This window comes from Coenobita brevimanus, chromosome 99 (assembly GCF_032717465.1).
Source record: "Coenobita brevimanus isolate Jiangsu-jjx chromosome 99, ASM3271746v2, whole genome shotgun sequence".
Taxonomy (NCBI): domain Eukaryota; kingdom Metazoa; phylum Arthropoda; class Malacostraca; order Decapoda; family Coenobitidae; genus Coenobita; species Coenobita brevimanus.
The window spans coordinates 1,520,912-1,547,515 of NC_137052.1; positions in this window are offsets into that span (position 1 = coordinate 1,520,912).

The following is a 26,604-nucleotide window of genomic DNA, read 5'->3' on the forward strand; positions in this document are numbered from 1 at the left end:
TGGTTTGATATGGGTATGTGGGTGGAGTGTTGGATATGAGTACGTGGGAAGAGAAAGGGATGGGGGACTGAGTTATCCCCGTACCCTAAAGACTGGGTCTATGAATGTGCATGGATGTAGTACGATTGAGGCAAAAAGGGAGGAGATTGGGAGAAGAAAGTTGGATGTGTTAGCTTTGAGTGAAACAAAGATAAAAGGGAAAGGTGAGTTTAAGTATGGAAGTATGAATGGAAGATTGTCAGGTGGATGAAAGCGAAACTTGAACGTGAGTGCACATACGCCTGGTAGTGAAACGGATGCAGAAGAGAGTCTTTCTGGAATGATGATAAGTGTCTGCAGAGTTTTGGAGCAAATGTGAATGTGGTAATGATGGGAGATGACTGCTTGAGTGGGAAGTGTAGCACCTGAAGGTGTAGTTCGTATGCATGGTGTGCCTGGAAGACATGAAAATGGGGAAGGAATGATAGAGATGTGTGTTAAGCAAGAGATAGTGACTGGAAATACCTTGTTTGAGAAGAAAGACATAAGTACACATGGGTGAGACAGGAGGGTGGAAGGGTTGTTGATAGGGACTACGTGGTTGTGTCCCAGAATGTAATAGCAAGATTGTTGGATGTGAGAGTATTCAGAGGGGAGGGTGAAGGGTGTGATCACTACCTGGTGGAGGTAAAGTTCAGAGTAGGTAAGATATGGATAACAGCAACGAGAGTTAGGCGTGGCAGGGAGGTTTTGAAAATAATCTGGATGAGAGACAGAAAATGATTGAGCATCAGGAGAAACTTAAATATGAGTGGAATATAGTGAAAGATCAGGAGAATGGCAGTGTGGAGGAGTGGCAGTTGTTTAACAGTGCTGTGGTGGAGCAAGCGGAAGACGTGTGGTGTGAGACGAGTAGGTGGTGGTGTAAGAGAAATGAATGATGGTGGGAGGAAGTAAGTATGGCTGTGGCTGAGACGAGAAGTACATATGAAGAGTGGCCGCACATGAAGGATGAGATCATATGAGTGGTATAAGGAAAAGAGGAATACGGGAAGAAAGGCTGTGCGAGGCTAATGTGGCAGCAGATGAGAGGTGGGATAAGAAAGGGAAGTGAATGGTGGTGCAAGGAAGTATGCCTGTGGCTGAGAAGAGACGTGCATATGAGGTGAGGCTGCAGAGGAAGGATCAGGTGTCATATGAGACGTATAAGGAAAAGAGAAAAAGGGCAAGAAAGGCTATGTGTGATGCTAATGTGGCAGCAGATGTGAGGTGGGGTAGGCGGTTGACTGAGAATTAATTTCGTCAGAATAAGAAAATGTTTTGAAAGGAGATGAAAAGAGTGCACAAGGGGGAGTCTTGGAAGAATGAGCGAGTAAAAGCAGAGGATGGAAGGATATTGAGATGGGTGATGAGGGCTGGGTGGGTGGGTGGGTGTGAGCTATAGGGTGGGTAGGTGGGTGGGTGTGAGCTATAGGGTGGGTAGGTGGTTGGGTTTTGCAGGGAGGGTGGGGGGTTTTGGGTAGGCGAGTGGTTGGGATAGTTGTGGCATGAGGGTTTGGGAATGTGTGAGTATATGGACGGATGGGTGTAGATGTGGATGGGTGGTAGTTGGTTGTGTGGATATGGGTTGGTGGTAGCTGGTTGTGGGTGTGGGTGAGTGGTAGTTGGGTGTGTGGGTCTGGGTGGGTGTTAATTGGTTGTGGGTATTGGTAGGTGTACTTGATTGTGGGCAGGTGAGTGTGTAAATGGGTGTTGGTTTAGGTGTGGTTGGGTATGGGTTTGAGCATGTGGGTGAGTGAGGGTAGGTGGATGGGTGAGTGAGGGTAGGTGGATGGGTGAGTGAGGGTAGGTGGATGGGTGGATAAGTGGCTGTGGGTAGACAGAGGGTGGTTGGATGTTGGTGGGTGGCTGAGTGGGCAGCTGTGAGTGGGTACATGGTCGTGGGTCAGCAGGTGGGTGGGTGGCTGTGGGTGGGCAGGTTAGTAAATGTCTGAGGGTGGGTTTGGTTGGGTTTGTGTGAGTGGTTTTGGTTTAGCAGGACAGGTGGGATGATCTGATGAAGTGGATTGGGTGGGTGCAGGGGGTTTAGCTGGGGGGGGGGGGTTGATTTCATTAGATGGGTACAGTGGGTACAAGGGTTTGGCTGGGGGGGGGGGTTGATTTCATTAGATGGGTTGGGTGGGTACGGGGGTTTGGCTGGGGGGGTTGATTTCATTAGATGGGTTGGGTGGGTACAGTAGGTACAGAGGTTTGGCTGGGGGGGTTGATTTCATCAGATGTGGTGGGTGGGTACGGGGGTTTGGGTGGTGGGGGGGGTTGATTTCATCTGATGTGGGGGGTGGGTACTGGGGTTTGGCTGAGGAGGGTGTGGGTGGGTTTGGTTTGGCTGGGTGGGTGGGTGTGCTTAGATGGGTGTGTGGATGGGTGGGTGGGTGTGCAGGTACGGGTATGTGATTGGATGTGTGAAGGATTTAATCATCCTTGAGCTAGGCAACTATGGCCATATAGCCCCGCTAGGTTACAGAAGCGCACTACCACTCCTGGCAACGGTGACCCATGAAAGGCTCAAACTCGCGATTACGAGTCGGGCACTCTACGTCCGAGTCACCATGCCTCCAATGGGATGTGTGGATGATTGTGTGTGTGTGTGTGGTTGGATGGGTGCCGCTGGGTCATTGGAGGGACCTAGCTAATCGTCCCTAAGTGACCTACTGCCTGCCTGCCTATGGTTTGGCCAACCTAGGCCGGAACACGTCCAATGGGAATTAGCTCCGGTGACCAAACCTTCGTACTATCCAAAGCGCTTATCCTGGAACTCGTGTTGGGGCACTGGGAGGAACCTATCACCTATACCCTAACTGTAGGAGCAGGAAGCTACGCCGCCCGCTCCTACACCCTGCCTGACACCCTACTCCCTACTTCCAGCCCGACCTGTGCCAGTGCTGGGTGGCCCTACCAACGCCAGTCGATTATAGAAGGCTCGACTTCTAAGCAATTTTCTGCGACCCCCTAACTGAGGGTGCTCCCGCACGCTCACGGGATCCCCCAGCGGCTCGGCAGTTGCCCCAGTCCAGAGTCGGGCCTGAATCCACACTCCTGAGTGCGCAACAGGACCTCCGGGAGGTTTCAGATTCCGGCCAGAAACCAATCCAGCCGGATGTCGTCCACCAGGGCAAGTGGGTGAAAGGCTTTAGTAGGAGAGGTAAAGAAGAACCCGAAGCCTGGACAAACAGGCCTAAATCCCGCTTCTCCCAGCAGCTACAGGGTATCACTCCAATCTGCATGCCGTGGGGGAGAGGCACGAATTTAGACACTGCCAGACCTTCGTCAGGTTAAGTGGGTAGAGGGCGTAAGAGAGAGAAAAAGAAATCTTCATTGAATACAAGACAGTGCCAATCCTGCAACATCAGGTCTCGGGTCTGGTCTGGTCTGGTCTTCATCGCCACTAACTGCAACCACTCCATCACCAACCTAAATTTAAATGTAAATTAATGAAAAATAATACATTTATTTCTACCACAACCATAATATACTGTACATCAACTTGTACTTTTATTTTATCCAACAGGAAATTTAAAACATATAATTCATTCACCTTACACTGCATAAACCTTATTTACTCTATCCATTTAATTACATCAACTACACATTTTATTCATGCTACCTCAAAGCAATTCTATCAGAGTTCTTAATCCACCAAAAAAATAAAAAAAAAATTAAAATACATAAAGTGCATTTACTCCAACCTGACAAATATCCCTAATCCCTTTCACCTTTGTGGCAAAGTGTAGTTGGATTTATGAATTAATTTGACTAGTAACCAAGGAGACTCATGCCTCTAAACTAAAGCTCATCAAATTCAACGAAGCCATAACTTACTAGCAGTACTCAATTTATCATGTGAAAACAGATGAATTATACCTTTACCTACTTAAAAATTGTATACTGATACCATCTAACAAGAGCTGGATAATTTAAGCAACATTACAGCCAAAAATATTAAAACCAGGGCCATTGTATGTATTGTTCAAGGCAAATTTAGTCTATCACTGTACAACTGGATTGCATCAAGTGACAACCAATCATTTAGCAATTAGATATTCTGCAAATTTAGTCTACATCACTATTCAACTGCATAACATCGTGACAACCAATCATACAGGAAATAGATATTCTGCAAATTTAGTCTAACAACACTGTTCAACTGCATAGCATCATGACAACCAATCGTAAAGCAATTAGATATTCCGCAAATTTAGTCTAACATCACTATTCAACTGCATTACATCAAGTGACAACTAGTAAAACTCCTCTGGCCCTAACTAAACTACACACATTCTCCTATGCATAGTCTGCTGTACAGGAGGGCAGTGGCTTTCTAACTTCTTTGCTATGTTCCCTAACAAACTTGAAAAAACTCTTTGGCAAAGAAATGAGTACAACAAGACTGAAAGAAACACCAAGAAAGACAAGTTGCCAACACTAAACACAAGTTGCCAACCCCAAGAAAGACAAGTTGCCAACACTAAACACAAGTTGCCAACCCCAAGAAAACAAGTTGCCAACACTAAGGCAGTGTTCCATTCCTACACCTAACTCCAATTCTTCCATACAAAAATATACAGCAATAATAATTTATAATTGTAATAATAATAATTATGATGATGATGATGATGACGATAAAATAATACACTTCAATGATTCTATGAAAATTCCTACACCAAACTTCACCAAGCTCTTCCATTCAAAAATATGTAGCAATAATAACAATAATAATAAAAACGTCAATGCTTCTATGAAGATTTCGTGCACCAAACTCTACCAAGCTCTTCCATAAAAAACAAACAATAACAATAATAATAGTACTAATAATAACAATAATACACTTCAATTATTCTGTGAGGAATTGTCCTTGCACTCCCTCCAAGTATTCTTCACTATATGTTTTCAGTTTAATAAACATTGTTTAGTTAGTGCCGAAGTGGTGACATGTAGGGGTGTGTGATATGTAGGAGGACTATTGGGCTTGGGAGCAGGCTGTGAAGCCTATGCCCAAAGTCGAAAAAAAAATAAAAAAAAATAAAATATTGGTTTGAGGTAGCAAGAATACACTCAGAACACTAAAACACGCAAAACAAATGGAAAAAGAATAATAATAATGATGGTAATAATCCTAATAACAATGATAAGACCAAATTATATTGTTTGCAAGTACATCAAAATAATAATTACAAATTTATTAAACAAAATAATCAATGAATCAGAATGCATGAAAAACGGACAAATAGTAAGTGAAATGAGCCAAACACTCATATACTAACACTCCAAGTCAAAGGAATCCTGGCTGGCTTCCTCTTGCACGCCTGCCATCAGCATGTATTTTTCGAGGGTACCTGCAAAATAAATAAAGCATTAGGACAAGGTGAAGTGCTATAATATTAATGACAATAAACTTAGAACAATGCAAAATAACAATAATAATAATAATAATTTGGTGGTAAATAAAAATTAAGCACTAGGACAAGGGTGATGTACTATAATGTTAATGGATAAATGACAATTGCTGACGAACATGTAACTGAGCAAAACAATAATAATAATAATAATGTTAATTGTTGATAAATGAAAATAAAGCACTAGGGCAAGGATGAAGTGCTGTAATTTACAGTAATGATTAAATGACATGAGGTAAAAAATTGGGAACTATGCCAGTAAAAAATATATATAAACAACTAAGCAGGTATGTAAAAAAGCAAATAGGTAAATATATAAGCAGGTAAATCAATAAGCAAGCAGGTAACTGTCGACAAATAAGTAAGAAGCGTAAATTAAACAAGTGGGAGTCTAAAAAAAATAAAGGAGATAAAATATACAAGCCAGCAGGTAAACCAATAAGCCAGCAGGTAAGTCAATAAGCAACCAGGTAATGAAGTGTGGGCAAATAAGAAAGATGTGTAAATTAAGTAAACAAGCTGTAAAAAAATAAATAAATAAGCCGGTAAGTAAATAAACAAGCAGGTAATCAAGAGTGAGCCAGACACACACACCTGGCAGGGAACTCCTTCATAAAGCCATTCAGAAACAAAAAAGACGAGAGCCACCCCAAGGCAAACGAAATCCAAACAGGCCACGGCTTTCACACTTCACCATACGGGGAGACCATTGATGCATGTCCAATCTGAAATAATGTTAAAATTAACAAAAGCAGCTCAAAAAACAGATTTAATATGTGCAAAATAAAAAAGGTATATGACAGGGGGCGTGAGCTGGGGGAAGGGCAGCAAAATGGCAGGGGACAGGGTGACTTGGAGGATTTATTTGCAGTCAGCTTATCAATGGGGAATATTCATCAATGACTTAGAGGGAGAGAGAAATTGAAAACTAAATAAATAAATAAATATATATATATATATATATATATATATATAAAGCATTATAAAATAGGTTATACTTTTCCTTCCAATAGGGCGTCACTTGCAGGTGTTGTACCCGTCTGTCCTTTCAAGAAGACCCATCAACCACAGGCAAGCAATTGCTCCCGACGCACCATGTTGAGGACAAAATAGTAATGTAAAAACTGGAAAGAAAATCAACATCCCCTCTGTCATATATTTATCACCCTTAAATTTTAACTTCCAGTGAGTAATATTCATCACTTTATGGAAAAAAAAAAAAAAATTATAGACAGATAGACAGACATACTTGCCTTCCAACTGGGTGTCATTTGTGGTTGTTGCAATACTCCAGTTCGTCCAATCGATAAGACACATCAACCACAGGCAAGTAATTGCTCCTGCTGGGTGGGCCAACCTGTGAAAAAAAAGGGTAATGTAAATATTGGAAAAATAAAAAAAATCAACATAAATAACTTACAAAAAGACCTCGATACATTGTCCAAATGGTCTAAAACTTGGCAAATGGAATTTAACATTGAAAAATGTAAAGTACTTAATGTAGGCAAAACCATTGGAGATACTAAATACATCTTAGATAACAAAGAAATTAGCAAATCGGAATGCGAGAGATATCTAGGAGTTATGATTAGTAACGACCTTAAACCAAGGCAACAGTGTATTAATGCAAGAAATAAAGCAAATAGGGTCCTAGGATTTATTTCGAGAAGCGTGAGCAATAGATCATCTAAAGTAATACTGAAACTTTATCTAGCATTAGTAAGGCCACAAACTACGCAGTACAATTTTGGTGTCCTTACTATAGAATGGATATTAATTCGTTAGAAAATGTACAGAGAAGAATGACAAAAATGATACATGACGTCCGGAACCTGTCATATGAAGACAGACTGAAAAGACTAAGTCTGCATTCACTAGAGAGGCGTAGAGTAAGGGGAGACTTAATTGAGGTGTTTAAGTGGATGAAGGGTATAAATAAGGGAGATATCAGCAAGGTACTTAAAGTGAGCATACAGAATAGAACTAGAAATAATGGTTTCAAACTAGAAAAATTCCGTTTCAGTAAGGAAATAGGTAGAAATTGGTTTTGTAATAGAGTAGCAGATGAACGGAATAAGCTACCTAGTAAAGTAGTTGCTGCCTCTTCCATTGAGAGTTTCAAGCATAGGCTAGATAAGCATATGACTAATAAGGGGTGGATATAGAAAAAAGAAAATCTTATAACCAATACTAATTCATAATTTTTCATTTTCAGGTTACACTGTGACAGTCTCTATTCTCCTTTCACACTTTCCTGCAAAATGTCCACGCCAGTTTTTCTATACGGCGTGGTGTCCTTTCTGACTTTTTCCTGCCGGCTTTGGCTGGAGGGTTTGGAGGGCGGGGATGAGCCTCTTTGCTATCCTTATCTCATTCTAGTAGTTCAGTTACTCTTCTAGGAGCTGCCTAGCATGGGCCAACCGGCCTACTGCAGTTATCCTCTCTTCTTATGTTCTTAATTAAAAACGCTGCCCACGGATCCAATATATCGAGCCTGCATCTACTATCTATTGCTTGACGCCTTAATCCCATAATGCGTGGCCACACACGAATCGCCTCCATGTCGCCCTGTCTCCTGGCATTTCATTGCCCTTCCCCCAGCTCGCACCCCCTCTCATATTTTTCAGCCTTAAATTCTACTTCCAATGAGTAATATTCATCAATGACTTTAACAGTAAAAATATATATATATATATACATATTACAGACAAGATAGATAAATTGCCAGATACTTAACTTCCAACTGCGTGTCATTTGAGGTTGTTGCAATATCCCAGTTCATCTAATCAGTAAGACCTATCAACCACAGGCAAGTGACTACTGCTGGGCCAACCTGTGAACAAAAGGGTAATGTAAAAATTGGAAAAAAGAAAGAAAAAGGCCTTCTTCCTAAATAAAAATAATAATAATAATAATATTGGTAATAATAATAATAAAAGAAAATTGTAAGGAAATCAGTTTGGGTAGGTTCAGGGTGCCTTCATGTGGTGATACAGACATAACCAGGCAGTGGAGTGGCCTGGGTATGAGCTACAAATGTCCCTCAACTACCTCCCTATCCTGCAAATGCAGAGGCTGTCGAAAAAGGTAAATTTAAGCCTGCAGTCCACGGGGTTCAAATTAATGCAAGTCTGGGGTCACATCAATAAGCTTCATTATGGTAAACTATAGTCACAAAAATCACCAAATCTCAATAAATCACAAAAAAAATGTCATCATAACCTGTATTTCATCTTCAAAAATATTATTCATCATAATATTTCACTCGAGGTATGGGGCAGACACATGATCAAACAGACGCTTACCTCATGGTTCACCTATACACATTATTTCGATGTCACCGTTCTCCATCTTGCTCCTGGGTGTGAGGGAACGCTATTTGACCTGTTTTTTGACGGCTTGCTATCCGCTGACCCACAAATTTGACTTGAAACACCAGCTGGATCGTTTCAAAACGGCTGCCGTCCCCTCAGTCAGGTAAACATCCGGGACCTGAAAATTTTTACAGCGATATAAAACCAACGTCTAATTAATGATAATAAAAAATATTAATAATAAAAAAATAATAACAACAGTAATAATAGATCCCTCAAAAGCATGGAGGTTACCTGCTAAAAGGTAAGTTTGCAATCTACGGGGTTCACATCAGGTAACCCAGGGTGCCCCAACAATTACCCTATATTAAGCTTAATCTCAACCACACTGCCACAAGATTCACTGCCAAAACTGAACAAATCACACTCAAGAATATCATAAGAGCCTGCATATCATCTTCACAAATATTATTCACCCTGTACTTTCGTTAAAGGCATGGCGCCAGCAAAGTGACGAGCAGACGCTTACCTTGAGTGGTCTACACCCATTATTTCGATGTCCACACTATGTCACCGTCTTCCTTCTTGCTCCTGGGAATCTTTGAAGACTTTTTGACCCGTTTTTGGACGTCTTGCCATCCGATGACAACAAACCTGACGAAAACCAGCAGCATCTCCAGCATCCCGTCCCCCATCACCGCACACAACATGGCTGCCAGCATCCCCCGAGCAGAACATCCGGGACCTTCCGAAATTTTTTTATAGCGACACAAACCCACCGTCTGATTGATAATACTAATAATAAAAATAATCGAGAAAAATATGAGAGACACCTTGGAAGAAAGAAAAGAGCCAATTAGCAATTTACCTTCATTATTAACCTCGTATTCATGGACCATAGAAAACGCTACCTACCTTATGGACCAGTGAAAACGGATTACCGAGAATTTAGTATATAGCCTATGGTAAACAAATAATATATCTGAAATCTAAGCATCTATTCAACTATCTGTAGCCTTAATCCCGAAAGGGGTGACCAGAAACTAATCTCCTCCATGTCAACTTGTCCTTTCGTCAGCTGGCTGTCCACTCTCCAACTCGTATACCTCCATCTCATCCTCGGCCTCCCTGCTCCTCCAACACCATCAGGATGCCCTTTCCTCCACATCATCCTCTTATAATCCATCTAATCTTCCATCTATTTCCTCTCTCTCTCCATCTCACTCATCCCTCCATCTCCTGTCACTCTCTCTCCATCTCCATCAACCCTCCATCCATTCGCTTCCCATCTCCCTCAATCTCCCCTCTCCCTTTCATCCCTCAGTTTCATCTTTCCCTCTCTCTCATCTTCTAGTCTCTTCTCTCCCACTCTCTCCTCTCCATCTCTCCTTCCTCAATCTCATCTCCACCATCTCTCATCCCTCTACCCATTCTTTCTCGCCCTCTCCATGTCTTATCTCCCTCTCAACCCTCTTTCAGTCTTTTCTCCCACTCTCCCTTCATCTTCCTTCTCCTCCTCCATCTCATCCCTCCTATTCCTCCTCCTCTATCTCATCTATCCTACTTCTATGAAAATGTTAAAATAGGTCTAGTAACCAAGGAGACTCATTCCTACCTTATTGCAATGGGTCACTGAATTGCATGCAGCCACACTCACAATCTCTTTTCTGGACCAGTTCCTTCAAATGAAACCCAACTATAGTGAACTTGAAAAACTGGGAGAAATTTGAATTCTCTATTGGTTGTAATAGTATTTTAAAAGGTAGTTCCAAAAATTTACTGAATAGCAATAAAAACAAAGTACAGTACAGTAAAAAAAAAAAAATAAATTACCACACTGGCACTGGTCCTCCTTTTTTATTAAAAGTTCTTTCACAGATTAATTAGGACATCAGGTCTCATTTAGGACAGCAGGTCTCACGTGATTGGGATAGGTTAGGGTATAAGTTTTGGTTCGATAAGAATTGGGAGCTTCGAACACTGATCCAGTGGCAATCACAGGTAATCAAGGGGGGGGGGGGGACATAGGTTAGGATACATTGGCAGGACCATCGGTAAATAAACTGACTCAGGTGTCTAGGTAGCTCCCTTAAATTCTGTTTATATGTGGCATGTTTAAGGAGTAATGCATTATGGTTGCAAGATTTGGGCAATAAAGGTGGATGTTTGTTGACTCAAAAATACAGATATTAACATTAAATGGATGCGTAGTGCGTCCATAAAAGTGAGGCCTGAGGGGGCTAAGTTTAGGACTGAAGAATTTAGAAGGATGGGCTGCAGTGTATGGAGGTGTGATGAGGAGGGCTAGGCTGACATCGTTTGGCCATGAAAGGATGACAAATGGGCGTGGAAAATAGGTGTGGATGTCGGGTAGGGTTGCAAAAGCCAGACCAAAAAACATGGGTCAAGGCCATAGTGTGACAGGGTTAAGGGACAATAGGGAGGCTACCAGAGATTGAGCAGAATGGAAAACTGCCGTCAGGTAACGAAAGCTGCCCCACATAAAAGATTCTATACAAGATTTGTAATCTAAAATCAGCAAGCAGTTATCAATATAAAGACATGGGACAAGGCCATAGTGTGACATCAGGGTTAAGGAACAATAGGAAGGCTGCCAGAGATTGAGCAGCATGAAGATCTGACATCAGGTGACAAAGGCCAACCCATGTAACAAACTATTCTAAAATAAGTTTTGTAATCTAAAATCAACAAGCAATTATCAATACAAAAAGTCGTGTGTTGCATATTTTCCCAAAGTTATTTCCATACGAACATGAGAATATACGAAGACTTGGAGCTGCCGAGCCCATGTGGTAAAGTTTTAGGATTAGTTTTAAAAATAAAGGATCCTTAAAATTATTGTTAGTTTTATAAATACGCTAAGAATTGGCATTCTTAGGATTACTTAAAAATAAATAAAATTTCTTAAATAGTGTTCATTTATTGCTATATTGTAGTTACTTCAACTTGGCCAAAAATTTTCTTATTTCACAGTTCAGTTTCAGAAAATGGCACTATAGTTCATTTTATACAACACTTCTTTGTGACTAGCATCATTCCAATATTGTCTCTCATGTGAACATTCAAGATGGATAGATGACCAAGTAAAGTGACAAGAGTATAGTGTGATCTGAATGGCATAATCTACAGTTACGAATGATCTTTTATGATTAATTTTTGGCCAAGTTAAAATGAAAAAAACTATAGGACCTCCATCCACAAGGGCTTGTGTTGTGAAAAATATATTGCATTTTCTTTTCAAACAATTTATTGGCCCCAAACGCCAATGAATGTGGTCAACAGCATATATATATATATATATATATATATATATATATATATATATATCATTATTTTACATCACAAGCCTACATATCACATGCTTATTATATACCATACTCATATCACATGCTTATATATCATGCCAATATGTATGCTAATCTATCACATCACATACTTATACTTATCTATCAAGTATCTATTACATACTAATCTACAATATATCTATCACAACTATAAAATACTTTATCACATCTATCACATACTTGTCACATCTATCATATACTTATTACACCTACTTACCTATCATACTTATGTCACATACTATCACATACTTATCTGACTTGGCTCGAATATCTGACTGGGTTAAAAATAGTCTTGTTTTTAATGCATCCAAGAAGAATAGGAACCTAGTGCCAAAATCCAGCACAAAGTCGGATCATCGGCTACAAGTTGTGTACGCTGGGTAGGCCGGGAGCACAGACATGGCTCTGTGAAAGAAATGGGTCAATGGAAGAAGTATATCATATCACATGAGGCTACTGATTTAAGGAACGGAATCAGATGTCGGAAATAAGACCAAGAGAGGTAAGGAAGGACATGATATTATGGAGGAAAAATTACATCGATTCTCAGAGAAAGTCTGCAAGAAAGGGGGGACGGAGGCGAGACAAAAAAGGAAATATGTTGCTGCATAGTGTAAAGTGGACAACCAAGGAAAATATGGCATACGGAGAGAGGGTATTGCAACGAGTACAAAGGGAAGCGCGACCACCAGACATCAAATAAGAGTGGGTAAGTCTAGTATGACCAATTGTAAGATGAGCTAAAGCGGTCTCCCACTTCCTATTACGGAGGCAAGGGGTTAACCAAGGAGATATTAACGGTTTACCGACACGTAGTTTATTATTAGTGATAGATTCTCAACAAGACCGCCACCAGTGTTGAAGGAAGGAAGATTGGGCAGGAAGAAAGTCAGAGACTGGGATGAGGAAGGAAGAAGAGGCATCTCTGGTAACAACCATGCGAGCCAATTGATCAGAACATTCATTGCCCACGATGCCCATGTCCTGGGACCCAACAGAACTGGACTGCTTTACAACGAGAGGAGATATGGAACAACCATTCCAAGATACGAAGGACTAAAGGGCAAGAAGCAGAAGGTGACTGAAGAAGGGACAAAGCACTATATGAATCAGAGAATATCACAAAAGAGGGAGAGGAGGCACGACAAATATGCTGCAACGCAGACAAGAGGGCATATAACTCTGCTGTTAGAATATGCAGGAAGGCTAAAATGATCAAAGTTATCAGGAAAGAGAACCGTGTACCCAACACCCACAGGGGTTTCTGAACCATCAGTGTATATAGGGACTGCAGAGGAATGGTGGGAGATGGTCAGAAAACCGAGAACGGATAATGAAAGAGAAGAATTGGATTTGAAATAAAGGAAAATGGAAGGACAAACGAGGGGTCGTGGAAGTAGCCAAGGGGGAAAATGACATGTGAAGAAAGATAAAACATTACTAACAGTAAGGGAGGAGTGTGACAGGAGAGAAGTGCTCGAACTGCAAAAGGTGGCTTGGTACTAGGAGTGGAAAACACGTCTGAGTCAAGAATGGGAGGAAGCAGAGAAGGCATATGAGGAAAAAGTGCAACTTAGCATAGGCAAGAAGAGAAAGAGCACGACAACGGAAGAGTGATGGAATTCCTGATTCAGCATACAGACTCTCAAGTGGGGAGGACTTAAAAGCACCAAGACCCAGACACAAACCATGATGATGCACAGTTAATGGATCAGACTCAGTTCTTACACCTATCAGCCCAACAAAATATTCCACAGGAGTACCCACTAATGTTTAATAATATCCAGCTTAATCTTGAGTCATCCTTGAACATACTTGGGGTTTCATTCTCTCGGGCCTTAACTTCAAAAGATCATATTACATCTCTTGTAAAATTTGCTTCCAAGAGATTAGGTGTGCTAAGCTGACTCCTTTCCTTCTTTACCCCTGTACAATTGTTGACTTTATACACAGGTTTTATTCACCCGTGCAGAGTACAACTCGCACATGTGGGGAGGCTCGCCACATACAGCTCTTCTCAATAGGGTGGAGTCAAAGGCTTTTCGTCTCTAACTCTCCTCCTCATACTGGCTTCCTTCAAGCTCTGTCTTCGCCACACTGTTGCATCTTTATCTCTTTTCTATCGCTACTTCAATGGTCACTGCTCCTCTGAACTGTCTGTTTGTATCCCTCCACCTCTTTGACGCGCGCATAGCACCTGTCTAGCAACAAACTCTCATCCCTTTTCTGTCTAACTCTCTGATGCAAGAGATAACCATTACTCCCAGTCCTTCATTTATGCAACAGGTTAACTCTGGAACTGTCTCCCTCTGTCTGTATTTCCTACTGCATATGATCTTCAGTCTTTCAAACACAGTGTGTCCAGGCATCTGAAAATGAATGGATCTTGAATTTGGTTCTTTTGTATTGTTTTCTCTTTTTTTTTTTTTCCCTTGGAAGAAACTGCTTGCAGGCTCCTGGCCTTCGGTTCCTTCTTCCTTGCATTAAAAAAATCTATCACATACTTATCTATCACAAACTAATCTATCACATACTTATCTATCAAATATCTATCACATACTTATCTGAAATATCTATCACATACTTATCTACCATTTATCTATCACATACTAATCATATTAAATCTATCACATACTTATCAAATATCTATCACATACTTATCTATCACATATCACATATCTCATGCTCATCTATCATGCTTACATATTACATGCTAATATATCACATACTTTATTACACATACCAATATTCAATTGTTCCTCTTCTGTCTGTCCATCCTCTTCATTCAACTCTTCCATTTCTCATCCTTCAGTTCACTGAGATCGCCTCCGAGAACAAATCCACCTCATTGTTGATCTCCATACCTGGCCACCAATTTTACCTGCTAAGAAAAGGGATGTTACGCAAGTTGGAGGGACAGGTTGGAGGGTGAGGTTGGAGGGAATGGGAGGGCAAGGTTGGAGGGTGAGAGGGTGTGGTTCGAGGATATGGTTCAAGGGAGTGGTTCTGGGGACAGGTTTGAGGGTGTGGTGCAAGGGGCAGGTCCATGTGGTTGGTAGGGGGGGGGTTTGGGGTGCGAGGCAATTTTTTTTAAATATCTGGGGGGAATTTTTGGGGGGTGGGTAATGGGTGGGATTGGTTGGTGGGCATGGGTGGTTGGTGGGCATGGTTGGTGGGTGGGAGGGCTTACGGGCATGGGTCGTGGGTGGGCAGGAGGGCCAATGGGCATGGGTCATGGGTGGGCAGGAGGGCCAACGGACATGGGTCGTGGGCGGGTAGGAGGGCCAACGGGCATGGGTCATGGGTGGGCAGGAGGGCCAACGGGCATGGGTCGTGGGCGGGCAGGAGGGCCAACGGGCATGGGTCATGGGTGGGCAGGAGGGCTGACGGGCATGGGTAACAGGTGGGCGGGAGGACAAACAGGCATAGGTCGTGGATGGGCAGGAGGGCCGACGGGCATGGGTCGTGGGTGGGCGAGTCCACAGGCAGGGTAGGGTAGGGTAGGGCAGGTCAGGGCCAGGTAGGATGGGGTAGAATATATCATTTATTTCAGTGTCACAATGCGTCAAAGTCACCACCACTTAACACACAACCAACACAACCAGGACTGGACGAACCAGCAACCAAGTCATTCTAATCTAATTAATTCTCGTTCTCTATCTCATTCCCAATACACCCTCCCTTCCTCCTAACTCACCCACCCAGCCTAACACTTCTAACTTCCTAAACCTGCTAGACGCAACTGCATCGAGAATAAAGCTCATACTCATCTTGGCATTCAGGTTATCATCTTCGGTCTCCATGCTCCAATACTCAACCTGTTAAAGAAAGTAGTCTAAGCATCTCATTATGTAAAAAAAAAAAAGTAAGTCTATTTGGAAATCCACGATTTTTTTTCAAAGGCACTGAGATAATGGGGTGAATTGGGGGAAGGACAGCAAGATGGCAGGAAGGGAGGACAGCAAGATAGCAGGGGACGGGTTAAGCATTTCATTAAAGAAAAAAGCACTTTCAATAATTTTTTCTATTTGGAAAGCCACCAATTTTTCAAAGGCACTAAGAGAAGGGGGTGAGTTGCGGGAAGGACAGGAAGATGGCAGGGGACAGGGCAGGTATTTCATTAAAAGGTAAAAAAAAAAAAAAATCTTTATTTGGAAAACCACCAATTTTTAAAACGCACTAAGAGAGGCGTTGGAGTTGGGGGGAGTATAGCAAGACAGCAGGGGACAGGATGACTTTTTTTTTAACAATGAAGGAAAAAAAGCAAAAAAAACAAGTCCATGTGCCTAAAGGCCTCCTCCATTCAAAAAATATTTATAACAACTGGATTTAAATTGAAGTGGATTAAATGTACGTGGGAAGCAAGTCCCAGGAAGTGAATTTCAGAGAGTAGTAGTTCTGGGGATAAATGAATATTGTAAGCAGAGGTTCTGCATTGTGGGGGAGAGAGTGTGATAAGCAGAGGTTCTGCATTGCAGGGTAGAGTGTATGATAAGCAGAGGTTCTGCATTGCGGAGGGGAGAGTGAGTTCATGGGCGCTCCCAGCTGCCAGAGTATTTCGGGAGAAAATGTGAAGGGGAGGCACAATTGAAACCAGTTCGTCAGAACACTGACGGTAAAAATATCAGTAAAATAATGTTAAAGAAGCAAAAACTCTACGTACTGTTAATGGAGGAAGGCCCTGCGTAAAGGCAGGATTATTGATTAATCTAACGACTATTTTCAATTTTGTCCAACAGTCTCAATGCAACCGCTCCACATCTAATCCACAGTGGCGTACAGTATTCGATCTGAGAACGCACATGACTTTTGTATATTGTGGCCACAATATTCTTATATTTGGAACACTGCCAATTTTTCAAAAGCACAGAGAGGAGGATGTGAGTTGGGAGGAGGGCAGTGAAATGGTAGAGGACAGGGCAACATGGAGGCAATTTGTTTATGGCCACCACCAAAGGGATTTAGGAATCTGGCTACAGACTACACATTTTCAACTTTAAAGCACTAAAATTCTAAAGCAACTATTTCAATTTCAAAAAGCACAATTTAACTTGTGAACTGTGATTTAAGTTGTACAGTACTGTGCTACAGTATTTCAATTTTAAAGCTCTCCTTCCATGCTAAGGGACCTTTGTATGCAGCATGTGTTGGGAGTGTAATACTGTATGGTAGTGAGACCTAGGCAGTAAAGAGGATATTCACTGGCTCAAATGTACAGAAATGACAATTAGACGGACATGTACAGTCACTACTCGTTTTACGTTGATTCGGTATACGATAATCTGCTACAACGATAACAGAAAAGTTCCACCCCAAAATCCAATTTGCAATGAATTTCCCACTATAACGATATTGCCCTAGGATCACTTCGTACAAAGCACCAGGCACACACAAGGCAACCGTCGCATATCTCAGGCAAGATGGCGGCGTCAGCATGCAGAGCATTGTTTTGGTTCAGTTGCAGTCCTGCAATCCCTTCAAAGCCTTGTCTTCTCCACTTGTTCATGTGTGCCCCCCCTTCTGCTATCGTCACCTCTCAGCCAAACATCGTGCTACAGCAGGCCTATACATCGTGTAGCACTAGGCCAACGTTACACATGTGTGATTGTTGTGTTGTCGCAACGATTTACTGTACGTGAGTAAAGCCGCCTGTATTGGTGTGATAGTGTTTGTTTTGGTCTTGGAAACGACTTGGACTGACACAGGAAGTGATTAAGGTGGGTTGTCATTTTTGTTTCAGTCTTAGGTAGGCGACTTTGGGAAGCTGAGTTGATATAACCCCCCTATTATGATGTGTTTCAATCTCCCGATTTACGATAAAATCATTATACATTAAGGTATGACCTGATGTAACCCCATTGTATAAGGAATAGTGACTGTAGTCAGTCCTTCAGTGAGACGCCTGGAAGGGCCTGCGTTTAAGACTGAAGAGTTGATAGGAAGGATGGGACTAGACTGTATTGGTGCTGCAACGCAAAGGGGCAGATTATTCTTTGGGTAGGAGTGAATGAGGATGACAGCTGGGTGCAGACAGCAAGAAGTGTGAACATCAAGGGGTGGGCTGCAACAGGCAGACTAAAGAAGACTTAAGGGATTAAACAGGGATGCTGCCAGAAACTGAGCAATAAGGAAAGCTGCCATAAGGTGATCAAAAACAAGCATGCTGAAGCCTTTACGCACAATATGGTACTAATAATTTGGTACTGCAATCTTGAAAGTGTACAATTTAAATATTTCTAAAGCAATGTACTATCAGTTAAAGACACTACTATTTCAATAAATATTGTGTGTCCTTGGTATTATGTCAGGTCTATGTTCTCAACTGGTGCTGTAGAGGGATGCCTTCATGTGGTGGCACTGATATAACCAGGTGTAGCTGCCTGGATATAATATACAAATGTCCCTCACTTCCCTATTTTCAAAAAGGAGGATGACTGACTGAAGGATAAGGGCAACTTCACCTGCAGTCCACATCCATGTAAATCATTACTTCCATTACAGGTAAATCCACAACAGCACAAATTCATACACTTCCACCGTTATCTATGGCAGCCAATTTGATGCTTTCCCAAAATTTTACAGCAATTTTGGAAATTTCTTTTTTAAACACCCACTGAAAACTTACTGTAGTATGGGTTAGGATGGGGCAAGCATTTCATTAATAAAAGTTTTAAAATACTTGGAATAATTTTTTTTATATCTAGGAACCCACCAATTTTTCAAAGCACTATGAGATGGGGGGGGAGAGTTGGGGGTAGGACAGCAAGATGGCAGGGGACAGGACAGGTATTTCATTAATAAATGTAAAAAAACAAATAGCACAGTTTTCTTTATTTGGAAAGCCACCAATTTTTCAAATGCACTAAGAGGGCAGTCATGGCATGGGTTAGTCTAAATTCTTCAAAAAACCTGTGGGTGACTCTACACTGAGTGACAGGCCAAAAGGTTTCCTGTACACCAGGAAACCATTTACTATGCTGGGTGGTAACCATATTGTGAAGCCTGGTGGTTTTGTGGGTAATTATTGCACTCCAATCAGACTGAGCCAGTGAAGGTTTATATACAAAGGGTGGGTGGGGTTGATTGCTCATGTAATGCCACACGGGGATGAGTGAGGCTGGTCACTCTCATCTTAAATGTAGGGACCAACTGCCTAGCCCCAGGCTCCTACGCTTCTTATGGGGCAATGTAGGATTGGATGATGGATGGATGATACAAAGTTTAGGATTATATGAATTTATACTGTACCCTGAGTACAGAGAAAAATTTTACAAGCTTAATACTGCACTCAGTAGGGATGCAGGAGGCAGACCAAACAAGAAAAAGGGCTGGGACAAGGTCAGTGTGTAACCCCATGGATACGGGACTGAATAGGGAGGCTGCCAAAGATCAAGCATCATGGAGACCTGCCATTAGGTGACCATGGCCGATGCATAAAGGAACGTTGGATCTCAGGAATAAGGGACTGAATAGGGAGGTTGCCAAAGATCAAGCAGGATGGAGACCTGCCATTAGGTGACCATGGCCGATGCATAAAGGAATGTTGGATCTCAGGAATAAGGGACTGAATAGGGAGGCTGCCAAAGATCAAGCATCATGGAGACCTGCCATTAGGTGACCATGGTCGATGCATAAAGGAACGTTGGATCTCAGGAATAAGGGACTGAATAGGGAGGTTGCCAGAGATCAAGCAGGATGGAGAGCAGCCATTAGGTGACCAAGGCTGATGCATAAAGGAATGTTGGATCTCTGGAATGAGGGACAATAGGGACGCTGCCACAGATCGAGCAGCATGGAGAGCAGCCATTACATGACCAAGGCCAAGGCATAAATGTTGGAGCCTTTATAAACTATACAATAATATCACAAGTGGTTATCATTCATTATCCTATGTCACTTTTTTTTTTTTTACAGAACAAATGGGAAAAAAAAAAAAAAAAAAAGGACTCTCACCTTCAAAGAGGGGCAGCCAGGCACACGAAGGTCCTGGTGTAGGTCATCTGGTTCTTTCCCTGTGGCCATTCAAATTCCAACCTCATCAAGCAGCCACGTCTAATTAAAAGGAAAAAATGAGCAGACAAAATAAGACAGGAGTATACAAAAAATATGACAGGAGTTTTAAGATATTTAAGGATTTCTTTTTCATTATATTTCAAATGTTATATCAGTCATTTAAATCTATGTGTATTTTGCCATAGATGAACAATCATATATAAACATGAAGCATAATGAATCAAGATGTATAGCACCAACAAGCATACCAGCCCAACATATCACAAGCCTTCATGTATATCACACAAACCTTGAGAGAGAGAGAGAGAGAGAGAGAGAGAGAGAGAGAGAGAGAGAATTATATGACAGTCATTTTTAAAACAGCCACAGGACATCTGTTCATAATAGATTTTGAAGTAGGTAGTTTAATGCCACAGGATATATGCTGCTCAGTACAGCTTTTTATGCAGCTAGTTCACAGTCTAAGAAAAAATTACCAAACAGAAAATAACCTACTGACAAAATATTTTAAATGACTGGAAAACTAAAAAATAGACAAGTCATTCCAGTGTCCTTTCCCATATAAGGAAATGAAAAATTAAGGCAACAAAATCAAAATTAATTCCCAGCTGAATCCACCACACCCCCATCCACTCACCAAGCCCCTGTTCTTGATCCACGTGACAGGTCACAAAACATTCCAAGTACTGCTTCACACACAAATATCTGACAATCTGATTGGTTAAATATGGGTGCCAAACCCTGATCATACATCATCATCATCATCATCCGGACCTCCTTTCCCATTCAAGGGCAGGGTGAGGAGTAGCAATGTCCTGACAGCCCAAGTTTGCCCAATCCAATGGGCCACACTTCCATCCACTCATCATTCAAGCCCCCAGAATCCTGGCTCTATCTGATACGCCAAAAACATTCACCACGTTCTGTAGCTTCACATAGTCGTATCCAATAGAGTCAATCCAGACGCTGTCAAGTTAAAAAGGGGTGCCAAAATCCCTGATCATGCACTTCTCCTGGTCATACACTTCACACAAATTTCATCCACCCAGTTTTATTTCATTTCAGCTCCCAAGCCTCAGCTCAAATACCCCACTCATTTACTGCATCTATCCACCTAGACCTACCATGCCTCCCAGATACAAATTTGCTCAGATTCTTTATCAACCCATCCATCATCCAATCCAAAGCTGCCCCATGAGAAGCGTAGGAGCCAGGGGCTAGGCATGTTGGTCCTGACTAAGATGAGTCACCAGCCTCATTCATCCCTGAGTGGCATTATGTGAACATACAAACTACTACCACTGCTACAACTCTACTTTACTAACTGTAATTCCTGCAGCTGTGACACTCCTGACTGGCCCTGGATGGCAAAGTGTAAGGCCTGTGAGATATTGGGAGGGCTCACAAACTCGGGCATCAAGCACCCACCGCACCAATTACACCCCCTCAGCCGCTGCTGTATTGACTAGGTTTCTCCCCTCCTCCTCCTCCACCCAGCCCCAGGTCATACAGCCTTCGGGAAGCCAACTGGCGTCAAGCAGGCCAGGAAGTTGCCGAGCCTGCCCCCAGGATCACGCGAGGGTTTAGCCGCCCCGCACCCAAGGCCACTCTGCAAGGAAAAAATATATACAGCCTGTTTTCCACCTCAGGAGCTGACCCACTTGAACATCTTGAATAATTGCAATCATATACACACTGTAAATGGTAAACAACTTTAGTCTATAAAATCTGACACCCACTGTACAACCTTTCAGCTCTGTTCATGGCCTAAGGTACATATGACTAGTAACCAAGAATATTCATAACTCATGGCAATATTAGGTAAAGGTAATGTTAAGATAATGCAGTACTATACACAAACTACAAACCTTGAGAGAGAGAGAGAGAGAGAGAGAGAGAGACAGAGAGAGAGAGAGAGAGAGAGACAGACAGACAGACAGACAGCCAGCCAGACAGACAGTCCACACTAACCTTTTAACCAACCAGCTTATAACTACCGTACATCCTTGAGTAGGTGAGACAGCCATCAAAAGTCCAGTATCACTTAAGCCTGTCCTTTTCAGTTTTCAAGTCCATCCAAAAGGCACAAGCTGGGGGGGGGGGGGGGGGAATGCATCAGATTGTGGAGTTGACAATGGATGTAAGGGTATCATTGTGGATTTCAGAATGTTTCAAAATATCAATCATGTTTCAAAATGTCACCTATCAGGCTTCAAAATTCAAAATACAGTATCACCACTTCTTCCAATCACCGTACATTAAAGAGTCTATCTATAGCACGACTCCCTAATCCCGCAAAGGGTGGCCACAGACAAAACGCCTCCGAGTCGCTCTGTCACCCACCATTGGACTGACCTCCCAACTCACTTCCCCCTCCCTCATATACAGGAACTTATACAGTATTACCTTTCTGCTGATAAATTATGATGTCAACATTGAGCAGAGCAGATGGCAGCCCTCAAGTCCAAGATTGCTGACTTTATGTAGCTAAGTCTATTTTTAAGTGTACATCCTGAAAAAGAACTCTATCTATCTATCTATCTATTGCCAGACGCCTCAATCCCGTTTGGGGTGGCCACAAACAAATCGCCTCCAAGTCGCCCTGTCCCCCGCCATTTCACTGCCCTGCTCCCAACTCAACAATAAATAAAAAACAAGATTGAAGTGTTTACGACATAGGAATAATAATATATCAACCATCTCGTTTCAAAGATCTCAATATAGTCACATTTCAATTCATATATCAAACATGAATGCCTATCCACTAAGAATATTAATGCAATAAATTAAAAAACAGATTGAAGAGTTTACGACAAATAATAATATATCAACCATCTAATTTCAAAGATCTCAATATAGTCGCTTATTTCAATTCATATATCAAACATGAATTCCTATCCACTAAGAATATTAATGCAATAAATTAAATAAAAACAGATCGAAGAGTTTGACATTGGAGTAATAAGATATCAACCATTTAGTTTCAAACATCTCAATACAGTCACTTATTTCAATTCATATTAAACATGAATGCCTATCCACTTGAGATACACTTGCACTGAAACACAACACCCACACTTACCACAGCAGACAGAAGCCCTCTAAGGTTGCAATAACCCTCTTGTTAAGCATCTAAGTCCATCCTAAGGGCACCACCTACAAAAGACAATGAAAAAAATAAAGGAATGAGTTTATTGCATAGGAGTAAGGATATTTCAGCCCTCTGAGGAAGGGTATGTCAGGCTAAATATAAGAGTAAGATACAGGGATACGGGTCAGGATATTTGTTTCATTTGAGAAAGCTTGCCATTTTTTTCAGTTTATTAAACAAAAATGCCCTCAAATTCAAGGGGTTTAACAGTACCTATCTTTCTACTGATAAACTTACACTACCAGCCTGGGCAGATTAGTGGATGCTGGGGTAGCCATCTTGCACCAGGGATGAGCCAAGCGTCAATGCCCATACCCCTATTTGGGCGGCAATCATCAGCAGCCGAAACTGTCTGAAAATTATCAAGTCCTGAGTTTACCGAAGTTCCTATACTCTTTTCATCTTAATGTGGCTACATTTTCCCCAACAGGCAAATTCCCATAACTCAGTAAAAATATAAATATAACCAGACACCTTACTTCTGAATGGGGTGACCACAAACAAAGTGTCTGTCACCCTGTCCCCTGCCATTCTGCTGCCCTCCCCCAAAAGTAATAATAATAATAATAATAATAATCATCATCATCATAATCTAATCTTGTTTTGTCCCATGAGCAGGGTTGGATCAAACACTTTTAGAGGTCAAATACAAATACTTTTGAAGTTATGATACAAAAATACATCTACAGTACATACTTTTATTCCCAAGTTCAAAAATACTAATCCACTGCTCTGCCACGGACAGCCCATCTGAAAGTGGGGATGAATATTAACATTTATTGGTGGTTGGGACAGTGTTAAGATAATGTCTCAGCTTTGATTAGAAACTAAACAATTATTCATGTTAGTGCTGTGACTGATTAGCAAAATGGAAGAAATAACATCTATTCATGTTACAGAGTACTGAGAAACTTAATACATGCACACCCAGACCAGTTTTATATCTGGTTACCATATAAGCAGCTCAGCAGTTCTTAAGGCACAGCAATCCACTGCTCTGTGACGATGAACAGCCCGCCTGAAAATGGGAATAAATATTAACATTTACTGGTGGCATACTGTGAAGAGTGACTGTTGGGAAAAGAACTAATATTCAGGTCAATAGATACTTCTGGGACTAATATGGTGGGGAAAGTGGATATCGATTTATGGTATGGTGCTGACAATTCACATTTAAGCAGGTTTCATGTCTTGTTACTCACCTTATCTGTCGGCTCATCATCTTCCTAGGCAGAGCAATCCACTGCTCTGCCACGACGAACAACCACCTGAAAATGGGGAAAAATATTAACATTTACTGCCAGTAGTGTAAAGAGAAACGAACAAATTAACATCTATTCAAGTTAAAGAGATTGTTTTGAGACTAACATGGTTGTGAAAATGGAAAACAAGCACCTATTGGTGACTGAGTTAAGAATTTTGATGGTGTTAATATAGCCACTTACTCGTTTCATGTCTAGCTACTCACCATAATGGCAGCTCAGCAGTTCTCTAGGCAGACAATCCACTGCTCTGCCGCGATGAACACCTGAAAATAGGGAAAAATAATTATTGGTGGTAGTGTTTAGAGAATGCGTCAACTCTGGTGTTTAACAACATTCATTTTAAGAGTGTTGAGACTTATGGCAGGGAAAATGGGAATAACTTTTTGGTACAGATAGTACTAATTTCTGCTGGCGTTGATACAGCCACTTGTATACCTGTTACATGGCTACTCACCTTATCGGCAGCTCAGCAGTGTTCTAGGCAGAACAATCCACTGGTCAGCCACGATGGACACCTAAAAATGGAAACATTTATTCATCGCGATAAGGCTGAGAGTATCTCAACTCATGTCAAGAAAACTGTAATGTCTATTAGGGGTAAAGATAGACTAAATTCTGATTGTGTTAATACAGCCACATGCATGACCAGTTAAATATCACTCACCAGGTCTGGCAGCTCAGTTCTCTAGGCACAGCAATCCCCTGCTTTGCCACGAACACCCACTCTCCAGCTCTGCAATGATGAAACACTCCCACGCACCTGAAGGCACTGATATTAACATGTAACACTGTCTGTAGCTTTAACTCTGATGGTGCTATTAGTTACTTCCATACACACATTGCACCAATAGTGTTACCATTCATATATCGGTATCTCAATTGCAGAAGTAGATGTTAAATGTTCCCATCCATCTGCCGTAAGAAGTCAGTGTATCAGTTTTTATCGCATATTGCACCCTGCAGTGTGACAATTGCATAAATCACTGATACAGCTTCTGGAAAAATACTCACTGGTGCTCCAACGCTGGGAAGAAATTTTCGAACCGACAACCACACCACCAAAAAACAAGGACCACAGACGAACAAAACCATAATAAACCAAAAAGATACCTAATACTCTACCTAAAATTCTGCTTCAAGAGCCTGCCTTGAATTCATCTCCATTCCTCTATCTCTTCCTAACACCCTCTCTAGCCCACCCATCCACCTAGACAGCTGGAAATAAACCTTGATAGTCCTTATAGTGTTCTATCTAACATAAGCCAATGAGGAGAAAAATGGGTTAGTGCACATAATAATAATAATAATAATAATAATAATAATAATAATAATAATACAGCACAGGCAAATTAACCAAACAAGATATTAAATATAAAAATTATGCAGAAAGTACAAAAATGTATGAATTTCAAGTTTTTCTATCTATCTATCTATTGCCCGATGCCTCAATCACGTTTGGAGTGGCCACAAACAAATCGCCTCCAAGTCGCCCTGTCCCCCGCCATTTCACTGCCCTGCTCCCAACTCACACCTCCCTCTCTCATATACCTCTCCACCCCATCCCTCCATCTCATCCTCGGCCTCCCCCTCCCTCTTCCCCCCTCCACCTCACTCACATACACTCTCTTCGTCAGTCTTTCACCCTCCATCCTCTCCACATGGCCAAACCACCTCAGTGTGTTCCTCATAACGCTTCCTATCACATCCACATCAACACCACAACGCTCCTTTATATCCTCATTCGTCAGCCTGTCTCTCCATGTGACTCCACAGGCTCCTCTTAAATAACTCATTTCCACTGCTCTCACTCTTGACTTGTGTCCTTCCAACAACGTCCAAGCTTCACTTCCATACGTTAGAGTTGGTATCACAATACTGTCATGTAGTAACTTTTTCACTTCCATGCTCACTTCCCTGTTTCTTATCACTGCTTTCAAAGAACCAGCAACCCTTCTTCCCTGCTGCACCCTTTCAAGCACTTCACCCTCCAAACCTCCATCCTTACTCATCACACTACCCATGTACTTAAACATACTCACATTTTCCAATTCCTCACCATCTAAC